Genomic DNA, 8059 nt, shown 5'->3' on the forward strand with positions numbered 1-8059 from the left:
TCTCTCTGGGGTTCAATTGGGACCTCTCAAACACCCTTGAGAAGATCTTTTCAGTCATCGTCAGAGAGGTTCACTTTAATTCCGAGCAGAAACCGCAAGATGTAGGTCATAAAACAAAAGCACAGATATGTTGAAGACAAATGAGCTGTACAGTGGAATATACCCAACTGAACCAGTGAAGGGGGCCGTTGTGGCTGCAGGGGCAATATGACTGCAACAACTTTCTTGGAGTCTCTTCTCTTGGATATTTCAATGGGCAAAGAAGATAAAGATAAAGAAGAGAGACCCTTTATTATTAAAGGTGAGAAGTTTAAGGCATTTGCAGTGGATGCCATGAATAAAAGATCTTGCTTCCATTGGAGCAACACAGAGTGAATGCTCTCTGTTTTTTTCCAGAAATAAATATTTATAACAAACAAAACTTTTACAAAAAAAAGTCACGAAGCCAAACCATCTGGATCTCCCAGTCTAACGATCACTGATGATCTGAGCAAACCAAACAGAAAAAGAAACATAAAAAAAAAGAACTAAGCAGATAGCAAACAAAAATTAATACATGCTCTGAACTCAAAACCGAAAGTTCCACGACTCCTGAAAGACGAAGCAGAAAAAAAACCATTGTCGGTGATCAATTAGAAAATAGAGAGACAGGTAGTACATAAAATAGAGCAAGAAAGCCATCCAATATTAAAGAACACTAAAAAGAGCAATAAGGTCGAATCGATCCGATCTTCGCAACTGCGAAGATGATGCTCGCAATAACATACCTTTGATACAATAATCTCGCCACATTGACTTAAAACCCTAGCGAGGGCTTCGTCATTCATCTATAGGAACTTAACATCTATAGAGGCCATTGTCGAAGATGAGAAAGGGGCAACGAACAGAAAAAACAAGGAAACCGAAGAAAATCCAAAAGTAAACGAGTGGATCAAAGTGGCGAGTAGTAGAACAATAATTGGCAAATCTGTTGAATGTTGGGTGTGAAGATTGCAGAGAAGTGTTTGCAATGGATGGTGACGAGTAGAATAACCGTGTTCACGCCCAGCGGAGTGATTGAAGGGACTTTAATTGAGAGTAAGAGAGAAGGGGAAGGTCGTAATGGTCCTTTTGCAATGTTCCTTCTACGAAACCAAAATCTAGAAGGGAGAGAGTCACGGATGAAGTCGGAAGGAGGGTTTTATCCGGAGAGAGGAGGAGAGAGAGTGCGAGAGAAGGAGATGGAGTTACTTTGGAGAGGGGGCGGGGGAAGAGGGGTCTTTCTTACAGGGATGTGACCATACACGCACGCGAAATAGAGGTCTATGCCTTTTGAAGGGGGAGTTTGACCATTTTGCCATTTTCGGAAGTGTGGGCCAAAAACATAGCTACGAAAAAAAGGAGTTTTTATTGTGGGCAATTTTGGATACGGAAAAATTTAACAAAAAAAAGTGAAGTCCATATTTTTATAGGATATATATATATATATATATATATATATATATATATATATATATTATCCTTGCTTAGATTATGTATTATTATCGTTGTTATATATTAATTATATATATATATATATATATATATATATATATATATATATATATATATATATATATATATATACCCATCTAGTATCTATTTAAGATTCAATCAAGCAATTATACAGTTGTAGCTTAACAGCCTGTGTTTCGAATTCTAAGCTCCATATTGCATATTATCATCTAGATTCTTGTTTTCACTCCAATTAGTCTTCTCCCAAAATCTGCACACAATCATTTGTGTTCATGAGATTTTTAGTTTAGAACCTAATTGTGGAGAGTAAATCAAGAGGTTACACTGGACCGTGATCGGTGCAAAACATCATCGCTCTGATACCACTCTGTCACGCCCCCATCCCGATGTAATATATATACTGCCACATAGGGGGTGACTGGGACAACCCGGATCATCCCACTACCTATCAGGATCACAGATACAGTGTCCCAAGCCACAGTCCACTCTGTCATCTCATTATGACGACAGAAAGGAACGTACCAATATGGAATAAGGCATTCCAGATACAGAGTTAGCGAAAGCGAAATTAGATTTAAATCATGTGAAATTATAGAGCATCGGTTCTCTAATGATAACACATAGTACACTGTTCATAAATGTAACCATTCAATCTCTCCTATAATTAAACACATAGTTTATACATGATTGTGGAATGAAAATAGAAAGTTAAATAATAAATAATTGTCCCAAGGGCTCCAATCTTGGGTGTACGTCTACATCCAAGCCACAGTCACCGACTCCACTTGATTTGCATCCAACGGTGTTCATCTAAGTAGTACCTCCTGCATAACAACTAAAAAGAGGTTATACAATGGGGTTAACTACACTAGCTAGTGAGGGAGCAAAGGGGAATGCACATACATCACACAATCAATATCAAGTAGAATGATGCATGCCAATGTTAGATTCATTTTTCATCTAGCACACAATTCTATCGGTCAAGTATATGCTACTGTGATAACTCGGGAGACACTGAGGGTCACTTATCCTATCGCCCCAGTGAAACCTCAAATATCACGAGGGGACCTGCGCCGGTAGAAGCCATCATGACCACCTAGTGGCAAACCCCGATACCCATCACTACCTCTGTCTTGGCCTCTCCCACCTCCTCAGACCACAGGTGCTCAGACTATCCAACACATAAACCCCTGTTGGTAAGGGTCGTAGCATAAGGGAACAAGCATCCTAGCCACAGATATACTATATGTAGGTCCTATAGTCCCGAGAGGTATTCTGGGTGCATCAACGTCCCATTCCATCTAGTATCCGGGTACCAGCACGGCATGGCACATACTGATCATGATGACTTACATCAGTTTTCATAATTTAAATAAATTGGGGTTCCGGTATCGGCACACCCGACACCGGCACACCTGGTACCGTAGCCCGATACATTGGTGAGCATGCTATCACATTCATGACGGATTACTTTTGGATAATAATGCAATGCGCACAATGCTTATAAATATATAATAGCATGCCTAAGATTTCATAATAAATATATATTCAAGCCCAACAAATCACCCAGAACCCACTCATCTAACACGGGCGTCGCCGTGTGTGGTTGACATGAATCTCACCTGGGCTCCCCACTATCCATCGAGTTGGGTAGCCTAGGAATACAAAAACAATCATTAAAGCATGCATAGAAGGGACTCATGCTAGGCCCTCAAGGTCAAAATCAGATTTCAACCAAGACAGCACAAGCTGACTCACGGACGGTTTCAACAGAGGTGAGTCCGTCCCTGACTCCGTTCAGGCCAAAAGGTAAAACAGAGCGAGCGGACCCACGAGCGGAACCTCTTACTTGGATTTGATCTTGCCTTTGTTCGACACTTGAGACATAGATAAAATGGAGTGGATCTACGGGCGGATGTGCTTCTTGGGCCCGCCCCTGCATCCGTTCAATTTCCTGAGATAGACCCGAGAGCAACAGGCCCCAGGCGGAGGCAAACAGAGTGAATCCGTGTCTTCATCCGCTCAGACCAAATAGCAGGGTTTGTACTAGGCGGACTGACGGACGGTACCATGATTGGTGGGTCTGGTCGTTCGTCCGTCGACAGTCTCTTCCAAGATTTCAAAGGGCTTTTGCTCCAGCTTGAAGCTTGGAGTGCCCAAGCTCTCAGGGACAAGGGAGAGGTGTCTAAGCCTTCCTAGAGTTGCTAGGTCCTAAGCTCACCTTAAGGATTCCAAAATCCTACAAGGTTTGGGTCTCACATTGGTTCAAGGGTTGGGTTTCAAGGTTCAAAATAGGGATTCATTAGCCATGGCTGCAATTACAGCACTTAGAGGCCTAGGTCAGCATCATTAGAGCTCCCAACTAAGGCCGAGCTTCATCTTGAGTCCCAATTGAACCCTAGGTTAGTCCTAGCTCAAGAAACCATTAAAATCAAAGAGAAATGGGGGAGAGCTAGGTTTGGAGAGCTTATCTTGGTGAGCTTCCTTCTTCCAGCCACTCTCTCCATCTCTTCTCCTCCTCTTTCTCTTCTCCCTTGGGTCTGGCTAGCTTGGGAGGAGATGTGGGGTAGCCAGCCATTTTGGCATAGCTCCCATTTTCTTCCCTTCCCCTCCTATTCCTCTCCTTCTTCTTTCCTTCTTCTCCTTCTTCCCTTATCTCTTCTCCTCCACGGTTTACTTGGGAGGGGGAGAGATAAGAGAATAAGGATTCTCTTATCCTTTTAAGGGTCAAATGGGCCTTAGGCCATGTTTGGTTTAGGTACCCCCAAACACTAAGTGACTCTTAGGTCTTTAAATAGATTCTAGTTAGGTCTTAGAGCTTGTTTGGCCTTAGTCAGAACCATTAGGTCCATTAGGTCATGTTTAAGGTGCACCCTAAGTCCATAGGACTTAATTATCCACTAAGGTCTGTTTGGTTTAGGTTAGGGTATATAAAACCCATTATTCATTTAAGTTATGCCTTATGGGCCCATTCTTATGGTTCAACTAACCATCTAATTGTAAGGGTAGGGGTCCATATGGTCCCAAGGTTCAATTAGGATGTCTGGTATACGGGGATGTAGGTCCCACGGGAAAAGTAACCAAAAATGCAGATGACAGCACGGGAAGATCCTCGAGCTGATTCAGTGCGAGTGAGTCCGTTTGTGACTCCGGTGCTACTGTCAGGGCCCAAACTTCAATGAAAGTTGCGGGGCTTTGGTCCATACTTTTAGGGCTTCGAGGGGATACTTTTAGTAATAATTTAAGTCTAAGGTCACAGGTGTTAGCCAGTGCCATCGTGGCATTGCCCCTTAGGTAAAGGTCTAAACTGCCCCGAGGTATAGGGGTATATCTGGGGTGTGGGTGTAACTCTATACACCCCAAGACATCACCTCTCACCAGGGGTAGCCATATTGTAGAAGGCATAAGCACACTAATGCCCACCAAAAGTAGTAATCCTGTGGACAATACCACTCTCCAAAAGAAGATACCACTCTCCAAGAAGGGAAACCACTCTCCAACTCTCCATCGCATTTATGTGCCTCCCACGATGCTCATAAGAGGAGGGACCTCATCCCAATGAAGAATTCGCCATACGGGGCTCTCCACATCAGAAATAGGCAAACACTCCGCCTCCTTATAAGAGGAAGGCTTCTCCATTGATCACACCAGGACCTCTCCATTGACATTATGCCCCAAGGGGATCAAGCCCTATAAAGGGGAAGGTAATACCCCTCACTAGAGGGAGAGAAAAAGAAAAAGATAAGAAACACTACCGAACCCCTGAAACTCTCACTTGTTTCATCTATTTTCTAGAGAGACCTAACTTAGGCATCAGAGAGTCCCCCGCCGGTGCCCCTGGCCCGACGCTCACCTCCCTTTGCCCATTTTGTTGTGTTGTGTAGGTCTTTACACTTGGTGGACCTGCTAGAGGTTTCTTGATGCAACATCTGATCTTGGTATCTTACTTTACTTAGCCTCACAGGAGCTTCCATCTAAATGGGGTTGCTTGATCTTGGTATCTTACTTTACTCTAATGTGCAATACTATTCTATATTGTTCTTTGACTTATTATTCCTCTTTTTTATATCATGAATATTAACTAGGTCCCGGGGAGGCCCTTGAGATTTTATTAAATCAAAATAATAGGAAACTACAAGGGGGGACATAGACCACCTTACCCCTTAACCAAAAACAATAGCATCAAACCCTCTCTATGAAACTCTCCACCCTCCCAATAGAGATTTACAATCTTAACACCAGGCAACCTTCCTTGTCCTCTCTAAGAAAAGTAACAAAATTATGTGACACAAAATCCCCCTTCGTAACCCCTAGGTTTGACACACGGACACAAGCCGCGTTAGCAAGGCCGTCAGCAACCCGGTTCCCCTCTCTAAAACAGAAAGAGACCCTCACATTTAAAGAATCACACAAGCTGATGATCTTCATGAACCAGTACCAGCCGCCCCACAGGCCGCAGAACCTTTTTCCAACCATATTAATAGCTATAGTTGAGTCAAACTTAACGTGAAAGTCCTTAAGCCCCAACCTTGCGCACATCTCCAAACCATCGCACAAGCTTCTTAATTCAGCAATTGTGTTGCTACTAATACCATAAAAGTTTGAGAAACCTACAATTAGGGCACCATTCACATCCCTAATGACCCCACTCCCACCACTCACCCTTGGGTTACCCTTAGCCGCTCCATCCACATTGAGCAAGACTGAATTAACTGGCGGCACCCAATAGACTGGAGTGGGAATTTTATGGTGTACAACCCTTGGCCTTAATCTCAGAGCTTGCAAGGTCAACGCTTCTTTCCAAGTCACGGGTTTCCTGAAGTTCAAAGGCAAAGCAATATCATCGAGCCAAAAAATAACTCTTTCCACAATAGCTGAAGCCGGGCAGGCCTGCTCATTATCTCTTCTGCGGTTCTGTTCTCTCCAAAGTTCCCAACAAATGAAAGGGGGAATCACCCCTTCAAGAAACCACTTAGGCAGTCCAAGGTTGCCCGAGATTGCCAATGTAATATTCTCGATTGGATAGTGTGCATATGGTAAATTCCATCTTCCATAATTTTTCCAAAAAACCTCCACACTTTATCAGCCAATGCCCCATAGCACATAATATGATTAGTAGTTTCACAGCCTGGAACTCCGCAGCACCCACATTTAGAGACAATAGGGATCCCTAGTGCCCTTATTTCCTCATCTGACGGAATCTCACCAATAAACATAAAGAAGCTAATTTTCATGGGAACACTCCAATTCCACACCAAATTGGCATAGGGAAACTGAGGGTGGTGTGAGCGCAGCTCATTCCATGTTGATTTAAGGGTGAAATCACCCTTGGCTTCTGGAACCCACACCAGTTTGTCATCTCTCTTAGATAAAAAAATATGGGAATCAGTACTGGCTTCCCTAATGACAAAGCTAGAACTACTAGATAAAAATTCAGAGTTCCAAATCCCTTCTTCATTGAGCACTTCCTTCAACCTTGTAGTCCACACTGTATTAAAACTCACCGTAGCGTACTCCTTCAGAGGACCACACCCCAGCCAATTGTCCAGCCATACGTTCACCTCCCCTCGGCCAACCAACCATTTAGATCTCAACAGCACAAACTCCTTCATCGCCAAGCACTTCCTCCAGGTCTTAGATCCACCATTTCTACCAATGGCCTGTGCCATATGCTCCCCTTTTAAAAATTTTTCTTTAAAGAAAGAAGTCCACGTCATTTCCTCAGATATTATTTTCCACAGGCCCTTGACCCGCCTGGCTTTAGCCTTATCATCAATCCTTCTGATCCCCAGCCCCCCTTCCAAGATCGGTCTGCACACCTTCGACCAACTAACCCAATGCCGCTTCCTCCCAAACTAGGTAACACCCCACAAGAAATCAGCCAATATCCGGTGAATAGTCTGAATCACCATGGAGGGCACGTCCAAATAGGAAGTTATGAAGATAGGCATTGAGGCGAGCATATGTTTAACTAGAGTAAGTCTTCCTCCTATAGAGAGTAATTGTCCCTTCCAACCAGCCAACTTTGATCTAATCTTGGCAAGCAACGTGTCAAACGTGCTCATCTTAATTCTCCCCACACGCAGCGGAGCACCCAGGTAAGTCGATGGAAGGGCTCTCCTTGGAAACCCCGTGACATCTCCTATCAATCGCACCCTGGAGGGAGAGGCCTTTTTACCTACAAGAAAGCCGCTTTTCTCCCTATTTACCAGCTGCCCTGACGAGTTCTCATAGCTGCCTATTAACTTCATTATTTTCTACAGGGAGCCTTAGTCCCTTTGGAAAAAATAATAGTGTCGTCTGCAAACAAGCAGTGTAATATTCCTGGGCACCCCCTTGGAAGGTGGAAGTAACTTGCTTGGCCAACAACAAATAAATTTCTTAAACCTCGACTTAGCACCTCTTCAGCAATTATAAAAAGGCTAGGAGAGAGAGGGTCTCCCTACCGAAGACCCCTCGAGAATTTAAAGAAGCACTTAGGGTCACAATCCAACACAATAGAAAACCAATACTTTTCCAAACAAGCTTTAATTAAGCCCGTCCAAACTTCAGCAAAACCAAACTT

The 8059-nt window shown here is 43.5% G+C and overlaps 1 long non-coding RNA gene across 1 annotated transcript; it reads right to left on the bottom strand.

Moving 5' to 3' along the window:
• Positions 1 to 210: 210 nt before the first annotated feature.
• Positions 211 to 7751, bottom strand: LOC122662747. The gene is made up of 3 exons (XR_006333090.1): positions 7741 to 7751; positions 2271 to 2273; positions 211 to 287 (listed from the first exon to the last, which is right to left on the bottom strand). It is a non-coding gene; the product is annotated as an uncharacterized LOC122662747 (long non-coding RNA).
• Positions 7752 to 8059: the final 308 nt, after the last annotated feature.

The sequence above is a fragment of the Telopea speciosissima genome, chromosome 5 (assembly GCF_018873765.1).
Source record: "Telopea speciosissima isolate NSW1024214 ecotype Mountain lineage chromosome 5, Tspe_v1, whole genome shotgun sequence".
NCBI lineage: Eukaryota > Viridiplantae > Streptophyta > Magnoliopsida > Proteales > Proteaceae > Telopea > Telopea speciosissima.